The 17,566-nt window shown below is 49.8% G+C and overlaps 1 protein-coding gene across 14 annotated transcripts in view; it reads right to left on the bottom strand.

Moving 5' to 3' along the window:
* ATP2B2 (ATPase plasma membrane Ca2+ transporting 2) overlaps nt 1-17,566 on the bottom strand; it is a 388,293-nt gene that overhangs the window by 301,524 nt on the left and 69,203 nt on the right. For 12 of the 14 annotated variants that reach the window (XM_043588121.1, XM_043588117.1, XM_043588115.1 and 9 more), the window contains exon 2: nt 249-293. The exons of 1 other annotated variant lie outside the window; for it this stretch is intronic. The gene's annotated coding sequence lies outside the window, so the exon portion shown is untranslated. Of the gene's footprint in view, nt 1-248; nt 294-4,842; nt 4,862-17,566 lie in introns of those variants that run through there. One more of the 14 variants, XM_043588113.1, reaches the window with a different exon arrangement.

Below are 17,566 nucleotides of genomic sequence, written 5' to 3' on the forward strand. Positions count from 1 at the left end.
CCTCTTCCTCCACTGCTACCCATAGGTTTTTTGGAGTGGCTACTGAGAGCTTAGATGCTGGGAGGAAGGTTAGGAAGGCTGGGGTGCACAGGACAAGAGGGGTAACGGAGAATGAAGGTGGTATAGACACATGGTTCGCAAACCACGTATTTCTAAACCCGGCCACTGATGGTGCTGAAGTATGTGCCCAGGTGAGAGTGGGGCTTCTCAGTCCTTCGTGAACCAGGGGTCTTGGCTCTCACACTCACCTCTTTCCTGGGCTGCTCTCAGTCTGCACTCCGGGTGTGGGAAACCTACAAGCAAAGGAGATTGAGATCAGAAAGGTCTGTCAGAGGGGCCTGTATTTTCCAGGTCATAAACTGGTGGCCAGATTCAGATCTGGCTGTTTAAAATTTTAATATTTGAACTGATCCCAGTATTTAGAAACTGAGGGATTTCAAGCAAAAGTCCGGCTTTCTGACCCTCTGGGGACAGCTGTACCTCTGGGCCATCTGCCAGCAGGCCAGTGATGGGCTGCAGCCATGAGGGCTGCCAGCTCAGGCCACAAATGCTCCCCAATCCCAACCTGTCTGGCCCCTGTGAGTGCTCAACTGTGACGTCCCTGCTGTGGGATCTGCCACCAGGACCCGCACAGCCCAGGTGTGTTCCCTTTCCAGGCCTGCCTGGGCTCCCTCCTCTGCCTTCGCTTCTGCTCCAGACAGACTAGAAGTACAGAGGGAGAAATCCAGGTTGGCCCCTTGGAGAAATCAAGAATAAGAGGATGGAGCTAGGGGTGCCTGGGTGGCTCAGTCCATTCCGCATAGACTTCGGCTCAGGTCATGATCTCATAGTCTGTGAGTTCAAGCCCCTCCTCTGGCTCTGTGCTGACAGCTCAGAACCTGGAGCCTGCTTCAGATTCTGTGTCTCCCTCTCTCTGCCCCTCCCCTGCTTGCACTCTGTCTCTGTCTCTCTCTAACATAAATAAGCATTTAAAAAAAAAAAAAAGGAAGATGGCATCAGACTCCAGACACAGTTTGGGTGGGGGCGGGGGCTGCTGCCTCCTCTCCTGCATCCCTTTCTAGTGCCCTTGCTCTGTGGTTCTGGGGGTCCGAATCAGGCACGCTCCTAAGGGTTTAAAAAGGACCTCGTCACAAAAGTGTGTGCAGGAGTGGTGTGGTTTCCCTGGGGGGAGCAGAAGTGGGGATTCTGCTGCTACCACCCCCAGGGCGTGGGAAGAGGCAACGGATTCCAGACCCAGGCACAGAGAAGACCCCCGAAAGGAGTTGGCACCTGGAGTCAAGGCATGTGGCCAACCCAAGGGGACCCTGAGGGAAACGGCTGAATATTAAATAACCTAACATCTCTCCCCTCACCCTCACTTTATATCCTGCTGGAGCTTCCCATTGGCCAAAGCCAACAGGAAGCCAGAGAGAGGAGGAAGTGCACTGATGACTACAGGTCCTCTCCCAGGGCACAGGGCAGCAGGGAGAGGGTAGAGGGTGGTCTCAAGGGGCAAGTGGCAGGTATATAGCACAGTGGCCCTGCCTTCCTGTACCCTGTTCATCCCCAGAACCCACATTCTTTAGGCCCCGAGGCAAGGATAAGCAGGTCCTACCAGGTGTCAGGAGCTCAGTGCCACCTTAACGACTCTTAGTTGGCATCTCTCTGCTCACGTGGAGTGAGCCCTGCCCCACCACGCCCCAGCACATGGAATCCAGCCCATGCCCCGAGCCCCTCTTGCAACCTCTGCCTGTTCTTTTCCACTAGGCACCCTTCAAATTCCTCTCACTGTGGAGCCAGGCTGTCCCCTTCCAGGAAAGACAGCCCAGCCCAGAGTTCACAGAGATCCGGGAGCAGAGCTGCAGGGAACCCACAGGCATGAATGCTGGTGCAGAACAGTCATGGAGACAAAGTGGCCACCTGAGAGCTCCTCTCCCCAAAACTTTTCTGGGAAAAACCTGAGCCGGACAAGAGGCAGCCACGTGCAGGGTTTCATGGAACCCAGAACCAGAACTGACCCAGGAAATCACCTGCTCTCATACCTGCTTTGTAGTACAGATGGAGAAATTGAGGCCAAGAGGTAGGTGGTCCTGCACAGACCACACAGACACAAAATGGCAGAGGCAGTGTTCTGTTCGGCCACCAGTCTATCCCTTCCCCTTGGCTTGGGATACACGAGGGTTCAGCCACGTCAGGAGACTGATGTCGGGCTGTGTTTGCTCAATAGCGATTTTACAACACTGAAGGATCCCCAGTTGGTTCACTCCTCACCCCAGCTACTGGAGGCACGTACTGTTAGAATCCACATGGTACAGATGAGGAAGTTGAGTCCCAGAGAAGTTACCTAGCATGCCTAAAACCAGCACAGCAGGTCAGTTCTGCAGCAGAGGCAACGGCATTGACAACAATGATAATAATGAGAGTCAGGACTTGGATGCTTTCTCTGTGCTGAGGTCCTCACACCCATTATCCCATTAAAGTTTTGTTTGTTTTTGTTGTTTTTTAAACTGGAGAGCTTCTATTAACTTTTCCTACTTAACTAAAACATGGAAGATATATCGTATATATATTCCGGTTTTATTGAGATATAACTGAGCTATGACATAGTGTAAGTTGCAACATATTGATTTGCAAAATGATTACCAGCATAGGTCTAAGTAATGCATATATGCATATATATATATATATATATATATATATATATATATATATATCCTATACTGGGTCCTATAATTACCGTCTCTTTTTTTTTTTGCGGTGAGAACATTTAAGATCTACTCTTAGCAACTCTCGAGTCTCTATGTCCCATCGTTTTAATTGGAGAAGACTAGCCATGTGGTTATTTAGATGCCTCCTGATCATTTTGCTGCATACGTTTTTCTGACCCTCTGTGGCCTCTCCCTAATGCCTTTAGGTCATAGGAGGTAGAAAGCTCAGAATTAGCCACCTGTCACACGCAGTACCTTCTGGTGATGTTCAAGGGGCTTCCCCAGGCTCAGCTGGCCTCACCTGCTTCCCACCAAAGGCCCTGAACCCATGCACATGGTAGCAAGGTCTGGAGCTGCTGTCAGCCAATCGCGCCTCATCAGCAGTGCCCCTGTCTTCTCCAACAGAGACTGTTGAGATGAAAGATTGATGAGCAATCTGTCCCTGCTGGTGAATTTTTAATTACGGAAGAAAGGAGACCGACCCCAGCCCCTGGCCCAAACCAGAACTGCAGGGAGAGTGGTTCTTCGGTGTCAACACTGTTAAAATTTCATCTGTACTGACAACAGCTATGAACCCTGGGTCCAAGTTTTTTCTGTCCATAAACAGAGGTGAATGGCAGAGATGGAGAGTGATTGGTGGGAAAACCAGAGCTTCCCTCCCCGCCCATCATGGAAAGTTCTGGTATGACATGAGGGGGAGTGAGAGACACGGACTCCAGACAGCCTGGGGTGTGTCTGGGCACAGGGGCAGTGGGTATGGGAGCCTGAAGACCATGGCAGCTGTCAGTCTAGGACTACAGTCCTTCTAAATTGCAGGTGACCCCAATTCACACCCTGGATCCTCTTACAGTCAACAAGTTGAGACAGGGCCAAGCTTGGAGCATGGTTGCTAGGTGGGGCCTCAACTCCAGCCTTGTAGAGACAAAACAGACCAGGCTTCAGGTCACTGCCCCAGGACAGCAGCATGCCTGTGGGATTATCTACGGCTTGGTTCAGCCCAAGTCCGCAAGCAGACAGGAAAGGGAAATAAGGGCCCACATTCAAGTCTCTGCATCACCATTTACTGGCCCATTTTCCTGAGTAAGTCACTTCAACCTCCGGAAGCCTCAGTCTGCTCCTCTGTAAAATGGGGATAGAAACCACTACTGTGGGGGAGGTGTGCTGGTGAAGGTAAAATGGAGGATGCAGGGAAAACACGGAGCACTGTGTCTAGTACACAGGGAGTTCTTGAAAAATGCTAACCCCCCCCCCCCTCAGCTCTGCTCTCAAACTGCTTATAAACTAGATCTTACACTGGCTAAAACCAAAACTTGGCCAGAAAGAATGGAGTATGGGTAAAATGTTTCTTCGAAACACATGGAGTGAGAATTTCAGGGGAGGGATCATTTTGACTCGGGGGTGGCAACCAGGGGAGGCTGCTCGGAAGAGGGGACCTGGAAAATACACTTTCAAGTGCTTCCATCTTTTGTGAATTCAGCGACTAATCTCAGGTGGGAAGACTTCCCCAGCCTGAAATTCTCGCTATGCAAACTGGGCACTAATTAGGATGTATCTGGTTCTCAGTGATACTACTGTTTAGTCAATAAAGTCACAGGTCATTGGCTCCCAGAGTCCCTAGACTTTCCAGCTCATGTCCTGCCTCCCCCAGTAATCTTCCTAGGATTGCTTCAGTGCACGTGCTTTCACATGCCACTAGCACCCTAGGCCCAAACCACATGCCCTGAACAGCCTGCTTACAAGAGAGGAGCCCTGGATTCTAGTCCCAGATCACCCCCCTGCTCCCTGTGAGACATTAGCCAAGTGCCAGCCACTCTCTGGGCCTCAGTTTCCTTATCCGTCAATAAGGGAGGTGGACTAGAGTCGCCCAGAGGGAGCACTGGGGAGCATTAGACTTTTGAAAGGCTCCCTAAAATAGCGTCCCCTTGTTTCATACTATCGCCCTCACCTTCCTTACAGATGTCACAAAGCAGGCAATACATCAAGGTTCTGTAAAGTCCTGCATCATAGAAACCAGTTTCGTTTTGCTTGACCCAGCATTTCCCAAACTAACTTTATCTGAACCTTTTCTTGAGTGATGTCTATTCACATCTCACACAGCTAGCATTCCACAGCACCCACTTTGGGAATGCTGGCCTGAAAGATCTCTCAGGGATACCTTGGTGTTCTGCCATTCAGGGATTCAAGAAGAATCTGGAGTGTGGAATTTCACCCTCTGAGTAACTTTTCCAGGATGTCTCTGCTTCATTTCTGGCCGAGGCGTGCAGGCACCCTTCTCTAACTCCCACGGCAGGCACTGTCTAGATTTCTTGCACTGCAGTAACGGATGTGAATCTGCCATGAGCTTTTGAGTGAGGAACCATCCCAGAGCTTGTAAGCTCAGTGCCTGAAGCACACAGTGTGTGCTCGATAAATATTTTTGAATACAGGGATGAGGTTTAAAATGTTTAACAAGTGGTATGGCCCTGGCATGCAGCAAGAGGGACACAACCCACAGGGCTCTCCTGACTGTGCTTGTCAGTCAAACACCATTCATTCAATGAGTGAATGAATGAATATAATGCACGAGAGACCATAACTATGAACTAGAGTGAAAAAGCCCTTTTAAAAAAATATGTATTTATTTTAGAGAGAAAGAGCACAAGCAGAGGTGGAGAGAAAGGGAGACACAGAATCCGAAGCAGGCTCCAGGCTGCAAGCTGTCAGCACAGAGCCTGACTCGGGGCTCGAACCCACAAACTGTGAGATCACGACCTGAGCTGAAATCGGGCGCTCCACTGACTGAGTCACCCAGGCGCACTTTCTAAGGCAAAGCCCGGTGCTGTGTTTTTTCCCATTCTGGGCAATTCTGGCTTGGCCTTTCAGATCTGGGGGTGGGGCTGGTTGATGCAAAGATGACCCCTCCTTGCCATGGCTCCAGGCTGGAGCCAAGGCCAGATGAGAAAGTGGGCTTTTCTGTGTCCCTCAACGGAGCTGGCAGCAGCTTTAAGATTTCAAATATCCTTCTGAAATCTGAATCCAAAATAGAACATTTTTTCAAGTAAATAATACCCTTGATGTCAGTATTGCTGGAGGAGGCTCAGGAGCATCTGGAAACTCAGGTGACGACGTGCAGGGAACCGTCAGAGCACAACACAACCAGAACCTGGGTCTCCTGGCTCATCCACCAGGCCACCTGCCTTCCAAGTGTGAGAAGATTTATTTGGGCACTTCAGGTCTCGGCAGAACTGAGTGACACTATTTTCTGATCATACATGTTAATGCCACAGGGGAATTCACAAAGGCCACACACTGGGGACTCTACATTGTCACGGGCTTTGGGGACCCTGGGTTAAGGACGAGGGGTGACAGAGAAGTGGTGGAAGAGTCTGGTGGCCAAAGGTAAGATTAGAATGGGTCAGGGCCCTCTCTGAGTGACAGGAAGCACCTGACGCCCGCCAAGCTCTGGGATGGGACAGCTTCAGATTTCCATATTGGTTTCCTTCCTTGGTCAGGATTTGAAGCAGATACCACCCGGTTTGAGTTACAGAATCCGGCTCATGGCTTCCTGACCCTTGGCTTCTGGAAGGGTTGTGGGGGAGGTGTGAGTTCTCAGGAGAGGGCAGGTCCGGGGCATAGAGGGAGGCCTCAGAAGACAGCGGCCAAGATAGCACCTGGCCTGATGCTTCCCAGGCAGATTTTCCTGCTTTGGGACAGGAGTGGCCCCTACCCTCAATGCCATGCCATCCTGTGATACTAAAGCACACTGCAAGGAAGCCATTCCAAGGGGAGAATCTCTGTTTAGACCTTGCTGACCTTTAACACCCTCTTTAGAACTTGCTAAGTTCTCTATCAACAAAGGAGAGCTGGCCTCCATTGCTGAGAAACAATGTCTATTTAGAATTTAACAACATTAGCAGTTTGCCTTCCTTTTTCAAGTATTTTTACGGTTACTTTCTATTTATGACAGCTGTTACCATTTTTTTTCCATTTATGGTAGCAATAAGGCTTCATTCTAAAATGTATTTGGGGTAAAAAAAAAAAAAGCTCATTTGAATAAAAACGTTAAGTACTTTTTAGTACAGTTGATCTCATCTACAGGTGTGGAGGGAGGTATATGAATGACTGAGTCTGGGAAACACTCATCTAGTCCAACCTGCCCACATCACAGATGCGTATGCTGAGTCCAGATGGGAGGGGCCTTACCCGAGGACATACTTGTGGGATGATGCACTCAGGGTCAGGGTCTCCAGCCTCTTTCTGCTTGGTCATCTCTTCTTTGTAAAGCCAAGCTGCGAACACCTCCCTCAGGGCTGCCCTCACATTGCAGGGGAAATGTGGCCTTACAGATCTGCTGCCTCCAGGGTACTGGGGATCTGCAGAGGCCAGAACTGAGACTTCTCATCTTTTTATTCCAAGGAGCCGGTCACAGAATTGGCGTTCAATGAAAATCTGATAAAAGGGATGGATGAGGGGCACCTGGATGGCTCAGTCAGTTAAGCGTCCGACGTCGGTGCAGGGCATGATCTCATGGTTCGTGAGTTCGAGCCCCGCATCAGGCTCTGTGCTGATGGCTCAAGAGCCTGGACTCTGCTTTGGTTTCTCTCTCTCTCTCTCTCTCTCTCTCTCTCTCTCAAATAAATCAACAATTTTTGGATGGATGAATGGGTAGGTAGATGGGAGAATGGGTGAGTGAAAAGACAGATAAATGGATACATGGAGATATAGATGGAAAGAGAAGGGGATGGGTTGGGTGGATGGATGGGAGGAGAGACAGGTAAGTGGATAGATGGAAACACATATGGAGAGACAATGGAATAGGTGGATGGATGAAGACAGGAATGACTAAACTATTTGGCAGATGACTTAGGGTATCTGTCCCCTCTTCCACCCATCCAAGGGTATTTTCATTCTATTCGAGAACTCGCAAAAATTTCTCTAAGACAAAAGAATTAACAGTGAAACTTCAGATACCATGACAGACTGGAAGAGAAAGAACCTTTTCTTGTCTGCATTTCCTGACCTCAAGGCAAAGGTGAGCAACACTGCCCAGGGAGGCCAGAGCCTCAGCTTCTCATTTTGCTTTTGAAACTCACTCTCTGACCTTGGAGGAATTCCCTCCCTCTCCTGGGCCTTAGTTTCCCCATGTGTAAAATAAAGGCGGCGAGTCCAGTGGGTCCCGCTATCTCAGCAACCTGTGTACCCTCCAGGGCCTACCAGAGGCCAAAGCATCCCCAGCCACGTCCAATGTGCCCACAGGCACCGAATCCATCAACTGGACTTGGCTTCCTTAAGAGGCGAGCACCTTTCGGGGCACCTGGGTGGCTCAGTCAGTTAAGTGTCCGACTTCGGCTCAGGTCATGATCTCACGGTCCGTGAGTTCGAGCCCCGCGTCGGGCTCTGTGCTGACAGCTCAGAGCCTGGAGCCCGTTTCAGATTCTGTGTCTCCCTCTCTCTCTGCCCCTCCCCTGTTCATGCTCTGTCTCTGTCTCAAAAATAAATAAAAGTTAAAAAAAAAATTTAAAAAAAAGAGGCGAGCATCTTTCTGCAAAGTGACGTGCTGAAGGCACCCAGACAACCAAGAACCCCCCATGAACAGAATCCCCAATGCATTTGAAACCAGTGTGTTCCATCTGTCTCTGCCTTAGAAACCAGTGTATTCAAAGAGAAAGCATCAGAAAGGCAGGTGACACGAGGTCAAGTCTTCAGTCCTCTAACGGACGTCTCCCCTCCCTTCACATTTAATCAAAACTGTCATGGGCAGGATGTGTACAACCCAAAGGTGAGAAGACAAGGGAAGGGCTGGAGGGAGACGCTCAGACCATAGGCTCCTGGGTCAGCCAGACCTGGGTATAAATCCTACCCATGACCCTTCTTAACTATGCAAGCTGGAGCCACTTCTCCCACCTCTCTGAACCTTATCATCATTTTCTTCCAGTATGGGGACATCTTAGCTCTCCACTTTGTTGGATGGTTGGGCTCCACAGATGGGAGTTCTGTCCTTCTACTCTGTGAACTGCAAGGAAGAGCCTGGATCTTGTCCAGTAGGATTTGTCCCCCTGGGCAACATGGGAATGGATGTTTGCTCCCTTACTAAGCTTATTGAGCATCTACAATATGCCAGGCCCTCTCCCCTGCTCTGGGGACTCAGTGGTGAGCTAAGGCAGCCCCAGTGTCTCACCGTGTAGAGTTTAAAGTCTGGGGGAGGAGATGGGGAGACGATCACTTACTAAGTGGTCACTCAAATAAATGTGAAGCGTCACTGAGATAAATTCCGTGAAGGGGAAAGTGTGCTGGTGGAGGGTGCTATGTCACGGAGACCACTTTGTCCCAGGTCAGAGTCATCAAGGAAGTGACTTGAGCTGAGACCTAGAGGACACACAGGCCATGAGCAAGTACAGGCGTTGGAAGTGGGGGAGTGGCTAACAGGGACAGGGAGGGAGTTTTGGCAAGTGCAAAGGCCCTCTAGCAGGAGGGGTGCAGTGTGTTCAAGGATCAGAGAGGAAGCCAATGTGGTTGGAGCAGAAAGCATGGGGCAGCATGGGATCAGATAAAGCTGGAGATGTGGATAGGGGCCTGACCACCCAGAGACTCAGAGGCCACAGCAGGGATGGGAAGCCATCCCTGGGCTTAACGGCCTGGGAAGCCATTAAGGGCATAAAATGGAAGAGTGCGAGGCCTGGCCACTGCAATGTGGACAATGGATAAAGGGACCTCAGAGGGGAGGCTGACAGCAGTGAGGCACTCATGTGCTGTCCAGGCAAGAGACAATGGTGTCCCAGGCTGGGTGCTGGCCAAAGAGTGGACGGCAGCCAGGAACATCTAAGCTTTGGCAAATAATTAACATGCGGGGGAGTGTGCCTGTGAGGTCTACTAGGACTTCCCCTGTCCCCTTTCGACGGGGTCTCTCAAGACACTAAAACTTAATCTCAGCCCCACGGACCAAGGCAGGCCCTGCCCAGAGGCCTTGGTGCAGGACAACATTGCTGATGTCCGTGCAATAGTCAAGGTGATGCCATTTACAATGCCTACACACAGACTTTACAGTTCACAGCCTTTATCTTATTTGGTCCTCACAACCACTGTCAAGGTGGGAGAACTCCAAGCTCCAACTTCCTTCCTGACTCTCTTTCAAAGAACAAAAGCAGTTAAGACTCACAGTAACCATTGCTATATAGTTGATTCTTACTATTAGCAGTAGTCAGGTTCTATAACATCTCCACCAGCACTAAATTCGTGAGTAGTAAACCACTGCTTCCAGGGAAAATACAGGGTGAGATTTCTGAGAGCCTCTATTCACAGTATTTTTACCAACCAATCAATACATAACTTTGTTTTAGGAGTGTTTCTGTATAAAGACACCTTATTTAATATCCACCACAAATTCGTTAACATTAAATTCATGGCCGATAGCACTGTAACTCATGCCTGAATGAAGATCTAACACATGCATTTTCTCCCCAAGACACACCTCAGCCTTCCAGGCTTAGGAACACTAGACAGCACTTCAGCCCTGCACTCGGAGGCCCTTTTTAAGCAGTGAAATCAACAACAGAAAGTGCAAAAAGGCAAAAAACAGGGCACCACCTAGATGGCAAGAAAGCACAGTTGTTTACATACAGGAGCTCAAACAAGAAGGCCGAGTGACACCTGGTTCAGCCTCAGCTGGGGATCTGCGCACTGGGGGACTCAAGATTTGCACTGCTCTGAACATACCTGCAAGGGACTGCAAAAGCACCCCGAGGACTGGTTTGGGGGTTACAAATACATTTGAGTAGGTAGGCAAATTTAATAAGTAATATGCAATCTGTGAAGAATGAGGATTGGCTGTATTTACCATTCACTTGTTGACTCCGCAACACATTTTCATTGAAGATTCCCACAGCTCTGTGCCCCCACCCCTCTGGGTGCAGGGACAGGAGGTGGGAGCCTGCTTTCAGGGGCTGACTCTTCATTTGCTGAGTGAGAGCTGCACGCCAGGCATTGTATGGTCTTGCCACAGACACCCTCTGGCTGCCCCCCCCACCCGACCCCCGTGGCAGGGGCTGCTATTTGTCAGAGGAGATAGACAGCTTTGGAGGTGGGTAGAGGGTCCCGCAGTTGGGAAGTAGCCCAGCAGGGATGAAAACCAGGGGCCCTTCCTCTGGGATCCAGCTCCACGCCCTACACCCCGAAGCTTCAACTGCACACCCGCATTCTAAAAACCATTTTCACACCAGATTTCTTAAAACTCTGTGCATTTTCCCCTTCCTGCCAAGCAAGCAGTTAAATTCACAAACTATATTAATCCCTGGCATAAGTTCATTTAAACAAAATATTGCCAAGCAACGACAGGCAGAAATCCTCTTACAACCCACACGGGTATGGATGCTGTGCGTTGAGGGAAGGCTGTACCTCTTAGCATCTCATTGTAAACACACCTGAATCCTGGACAAAGAGTCCAGGCCCAGAGGGAAAGCCCCCACCTTGGGATGGAATGACCACTGGCCAGGGTGGGACGTGGATGGGGGGATGCTGTTTGCCTGCTGGTTTCACTGTGAGTCTCCTGGATCCTCATAGACAGTGGAAGACAACACTTTAAGTGCTGGATGTTTTTTCAGGGAAAACCAGCTTAATGATCCTGACTATTTAATTTCCCCAAGCCCCAAACAGGGCATTTAAGACTTTATAAAGCACTTTTACATCCATGGCTGATTCTACTTCCCTCTAACTGAGAGGTAGGTGGTGATAGTAGCCCAGTTTAGAGATGAGGACAGTGAGACCCAGGGGAGGGGGGAATTACTGGCCAGTGTCCCATAGCTGGGCAGGAGACAGTGGGGATTGGATCCCAGGCTGTTTGTCTCCCAATGACAGAGTCTTTCAACTAGGTCTTCAGACAGCGAAAGGAGGATTTCTTCCTTTGGGCCGATCGCTGCAAATGGGAAAATGTGTTTCAGAAGGACGAAAGCTTAAAAGGAGGGGAGGAAGTGGTTACATACACAGCTCCTCGGCCACAGGGATTGGTTTTGCAGCCCGGCCTTGCCATTTGTCAGACATATATCCTAGTGCAAATAACTCTCTCTATGTCTCAGTTTCCTCATCTGTAAGTGTGGAAAACAGTATTTGCCTTCCAGAGTGGTTGCAAGGATTAAATGAGTCAATATTTGTAAAGCACTTAGCACAGAGTTTGCCACTTAGTAAACGCTATATATAAATACTCGTTAAAATTTTTAAAAATTAACCTAGGCAGAAATCAGAAGGGAAAAGCATTTGCCAAATTTGTTATTACCCAGAATTTTCTGTTTCTTACCTCAGTTGAACTACATGTTGACTTGTTGTAATTAACATTACTATTAATAACCAAGAGGCAGCACCAACTTTCCTACCTGCAGGAACCTCAGATCGGAACAGAGTTATACCACAACTCTGCTTGTAAATATTATTAACCCATTTTATAGAAGAGGCCTTCTGAAGCTTAGGGAGATGAAGCGACTTGCCCAAGGTCACACAGCTGATAAGGGGCAGAGCCAGGATTCAAATCCAGCTCCATCTAGCCCTAAGGCCTGTGTTGTTAATCACTGTGCCTCTGGCTCAATCACTGGTACCCAAGCTCCTGTTAACTGAGACGGACTCACAGAGGTCCAGCCTTTGGGAGAGAAGGTCTTTGCCAAGGGGCTGCTGTAGACACAGTGGGTTAGACCCCACTCCCATACCAAGGGTGGCTCTGCATAAAGCCTGGCAGTCCAGAACAGAAGCGGGGCTCTGTACACCATGAGTGATGTGCTTTGCCTTTTAAAAGGAAAGCACTGGGTCCCCTGCATCCTGAGCAACAAGGAACAGAAATGGCTCCGTGTCAAACACAGCTTCAGGATTAAAATTGCAGGCCACTCTTTGGAAGGTGCCAGGAGCTTTAATAGCACTTGCTGTCAATTTCCAGCTTGTTTCTTACAGGAACAGTTTCAAGAGGGCTGTATTTTTCACTCTAAGTGGCTTTTCCCCCCCAGACTAAAATATCATCCCACATCCAGAAGAGAAAATGGACTTTGAAGTTAGTGGGAAGCAGACCCACAAGGTCTCCAGCTTGGATCTGGAGGACTCAGGTTTGAGGCCTGGCTCGGCCACTCTCTCACTGTGAGATCTCGGGAAAATCCTTTCCTTCTCTGTGCCTCAAGAGCAGTGGGTAGCCCCCTGACAGAATCCGATCCGCAGATAATCTTTTGTTTGGCTTAAGGAGACCTTTAGAAATTAGAAAAAAATATATGTAAGTGCAGATTTCTGGACTTTCTTAAAAAATGGGGATACCTGGCTCCTGGATCCCACACTCCTACAAGGCAAATTATTGGATGGCATTGAATGTGACTATTCCCTTAGAGGGGCCACAGTCCCACTCCCCACTGTTACCTCTATCTTCACACAGCATGGCATCTGTCTGACCCCTGACTCCGGGGATATTTGAGTTTGCCACCCCTAGTTTGGTCAATATTCCCTGTGCGTCCTTTAAGCACTAATGTGCACTGGTTTCAAGAGTGTCCCTCCACATTTAGCTATCATTGTTCTGAGGCCCAGTGAGAATAGGGACCATGCCTTGCTCACCCTGGTTACCCCAGGGTCTGGCACATGGCAGGTGCCTCATACATTTCTGATGAAATACTCCGAGACTATGGTAAGCTGGAATGAGTCAGGAGGGCCTGGCTTTGAGCTCTGGCCCTGCCACATAGGGACACTGGGCATTGATGGGTCCCTTCCTCTCTCCAGATTCCTCTTTTTGCGTCTAAAGAAAGTGCTCTGCCAGGCACCCTGCAGATGGCTCAGGTGACAAGGCCCTGCAAAGTCTAGGACATTGAGGTCTTGGCTTGGTCCCCCCAATGTCACTGGGCCCTTGTGCTGTGACAGCCCAGAGACAGTGAGGCCCAATAGACCTGCCACTCACCTCTGCTTCCCAGACCTCCCTCCTGCTCTCCTCCCCGCATGCTGGCTGGCTGGAGGGCACAGCACTGCCATGAGGCCTGCCCTCCCCTCGCCCCCCTTGGAGCTCAGGCTCCTGGGGAAAATAAGGGCATTCAGATGCAGGGAGTGGTATCTTTGTGTGATTTCTGCCTGGGCACTGGGAGGCCCTGGCTGAAAGGAAATGAAGATGATAAAAGATCAGATTATGCAGGGTCTGGGGAGGACCAGTGGCCCTGAACAATACAGGCCTGCCGTTGGAATCCTTACTCTGCCACTTCTTAGATGTGTGACCCTGGTCAAATGACATGGCCTCTCTGTGCTTCTCTCTCCTCATCTATAAAACGGGCGTCCTAATCACTGTCTTATAGGGTCGCCGTGAGACTGCAGTGAATTAACATACCTGTGTGCATCATATGCAATAATGGAATAACAGAGGATAGAGTTCCCTCTATTCTGTGTTTTCCACCCCTCCCCAGAAGCAAAATATTTTTCTTTTCTTTTTTTATTTAAAAAAATTTTTATATGTTTTTATGTATTTTTGAAAGAAAGAGAGACAGACCGTGAGTGGGGGAGGGGCAGAGAGAGATGGAGACACAGAATCCGAAGCAGGCTCCAGGCTCCAACCTGTCAGCACAGAACCCGACACGGGGCTCAAACCCACGAACCGCGAGATCATGACCTGAGCTGAAGTCAAATGCTTAACCAACTGTGCCACCCAGGCGTCACTATATTTTTCTTTTCTAAATCCCACCCTCTGGAAACCTAATCCTGGTGATTCATTCTTTGAGGTCGATAAGCCCTTGTGTGCTCATAGACATGGACCGCAACTGGGACCTATCAGCCTTAACACTTGAGCACGAATTTGTTCAAATCAAATGCCTTCTTTCCTGAGGGTAAGATATGGGGATGGGGATTGTAATGAAGGGAGGACATAACATGGAAGCATTGGCTCTTCATAGGGGCCACTGGGTGGGCAAGAAAAACTGGAAAACTGCCAGGGGAGGTGGACTAACTTAACCTTTAATATCCCAGCACTTTCTGAAATAATAACCCTAAGCAACAAAGCTTAGGCACTGTGTATTCCTGGGCATCTGCCACAGCCCCATGAGATTCTCATCTAGCCTCCATTTTACAGTTATGGCAGGGCAGCCCATTTATTGTCCACCCGACAACCCTTCTCCTCTTCTTTATGCTGCCAAGATATAGCAGAGACAGGAAATGTCTGACACTCACTTTCCCACACTCTCTCCCAGCTAAGGGTACCCTATGACCCATTCTTTAAGACTTCTGCTAGAGAGATCTCAGACAAGGTTTCCATCTCCAGTCCAAAGAGACACACAGGAGAACCCTTCTTCCTTGCCCCCTTCTTCCTATCTTTGGTTGCTTTCGTGTGAGGAGGTAAGGCTTGAAGCAATGGCAGCCATTTTGCAGGCCCGAGGCTGACACAATGAGAGGGCACTGAATCCTACTGAATAAACCCGGGGAACTTCCACTACTAGGATTTACTACTTTAGTACTTCTTTATGTGTTCTGTTACCTACAGGTGAAATGCTCCCTCTTGATGCTCAAGGCAGCTGAGGCCATGTGACCTGCTTATAGCCAACGAGGGGTTAGCTGGCGGTGATGGCTGCATGGCAATACCCTGGCTTCCACAATTTCATTATCTGCCACAGCACTGTATCCCAAGGTGATCCTACCAATTCAGCCTGGAAGACATCACCAGGGGTGGCCCACTCCTCCACTCAAGAAGTATACCTTTCATGGCCTCCTATATAGATGCACCATGCTGGCCCCTGACCCCAATCAAGCTTAATGATCTCCCAATGCCAAAGAGTCCCAGGACCTTCTCTCCGTGGCTTTGAGGAAAAATGTCTTTGGGGATCATTGCTACACTAAGAAAATATAAAACATCCCTTGTGCAGCCTCTAATCATGGTCTTTGAGGGCTGACAAAACCCAGCACAGGCCACCTGAGTCATCCCCCTGCCTCCAGTGAGATGGCCTGTTCTCTTCAAGGAGGAGTACACGATTGCTGTCTGCCACCTGACCCCATGTCAGGCCAGCCAGTTCACCCAGAAGGACCCTTGCCGGCACCCCCGCCCCACCCTGCCCCAACCAAGTACCTCCCTTGTGCACCTCCTAGGACCTAGAGCTCCACGCCTTCTGTGTGAGGCTTTGTGTGAGGCTTTGTGCTCCGCCAGGATAAAAACTGCTTCACTCTTCCTGGCAATGAGCTTCAGATCCCTCTCTCAAGGGGCAGGTTTGGTAGAGAAGCCTCACTGTCTGTGCAGCCAGGGTCCTTTGTCAGGAGGGTTGGAGGTTTGAGCTGGATCTCTCAGGAAGACACTTGAGCTCACTCAGCTTGAGGCTGTCACAAAGGAAAGGGAGATGACCCCTTGCATGGAAACTAGAGGGGGACAAACCCTATCTGATGGAGGATAGGGCTTCCAAACACTCCCAGGTTCATGAGTTGAGTGTTCACAGAAATCAGTGGGTACCTACCTATCGTGTGGGAGGCAAGAGGGTGTGGGGGGGGGCCGTGGGGGGTGGTGTGGGCTTAGAGAGTGGTCACCACTCAACACAGGGCTGCCTGGGCTTCTACATTTTCAAGAGAAGTTGGAAATCCAGATTTTTCCACGGTATCTCCCAATTTGGGGATTTCAGTAACTAATTCCCATTTAAGACAGCCGGCAGAATAAGGCAATGTACACAAAATTAGACATGCGTCCACAAGATTAGCCTGAAGACCTCCAGTTTGGAGGCCGTGGTTTAGAGCTTTGGTGGTTAGTGCTGCAGGCCAAGTAATCAGGAAGCAGCTCTAAGAGCCACATGTGTCCCCCCTCCCTTCATCAGTGACATCTTGAGGACACAAGACACAACAACTTTCTGGCTCTTAGGTGTATACAGTGGTGAAGTTTCTCCACTGTACTCACGTGCCATCGCTTGCCATGTCCTGAGACTCTGGAGGCCACCCTATTCCTTCCCCCTAAACTCTCCAGTGTTCTGAACATTTGGGATTGCAGGGACAGACAAGAATCAGAGGCTGCTGTCTAGCACAGTCTGTGATTTGGCCTTGGTGGAAAATTCCACCGGCTCCTCCCAGGTAGCATTTTGCATGCAATGACAACACAGCATCCACAGGCATCCTTCCATAAAGCCCTGCTTTTCTCTGACGAGGATGGTGTCCTCTCGGTCATCCTCATTGATCCCTGCCAGCTTTGCACCGACCAGGCAAGGCAGGCCTCTGCAAATGGTCCCCTGGGGAGTGTTTCACTGAGTGCTCTCCGGCCTCAGCTCAAAGAGATTCCCACCTGCAAGGAGGCTGTGGCGGTGGGTCTGAGTCACTCCCAGGCCTTCCATGCCGGAGGTGCTGGGGACATGGGTAAGACCAGAGGACCCCTCAGAGCCACCCTGGGCCTCAAAACCTGAGTTAGTGCTCAGAGACACAAACTAGGCCACTTAGCATGTGGCAACAACTCTGGCCCCTAAGAAAGGGATAAACGTCCTCGACCTGCTGACCCCATGGGGGTCAGGATGTGGACGAGCCTGGTGCAGAAGTGCTGCTCTAATGCCAAGGCTAATTTCTCTTCCAGTGGCCCTTGGACGCTGTCCTGGCATCAACTCCCCTGCTCTTGCCAACACAGTGACAAGTTGCTTCATTCACCCAAACGCTCCCTGCCTCTGAGCACCAGGGACCTGCAGACAAAAATGTGAGGTGACAGCGGGGGGCACTGGGCCACTTCCCAGGAAATGTACACGGCTGGTCATGAAGGGCTGGCTTCAGGCCCACACCACCTTTCAGGGCTGGAGGAGGTGGAGAGAATGAGCTCACTCAGGCAGACAGGCCTAAGACCCCAGAGAGATTAGGAAAAACTTCTAGAAACAGGGATTGTTCTAAAAGGTGAGGCTTGTCTATTGCTTTCCTGATTTAAACTGCTCAAGGGACTTCCATTTGGAGCCAGGAGGGAGTAACAGAGA

The sequence above is a fragment of the Prionailurus bengalensis genome, chromosome A2, assembly GCF_016509475.1.
Source record: "Prionailurus bengalensis isolate Pbe53 chromosome A2, Fcat_Pben_1.1_paternal_pri, whole genome shotgun sequence".
Lineage (NCBI taxonomy): Eukaryota > Metazoa > Chordata > Mammalia > Carnivora > Felidae > Prionailurus > Prionailurus bengalensis.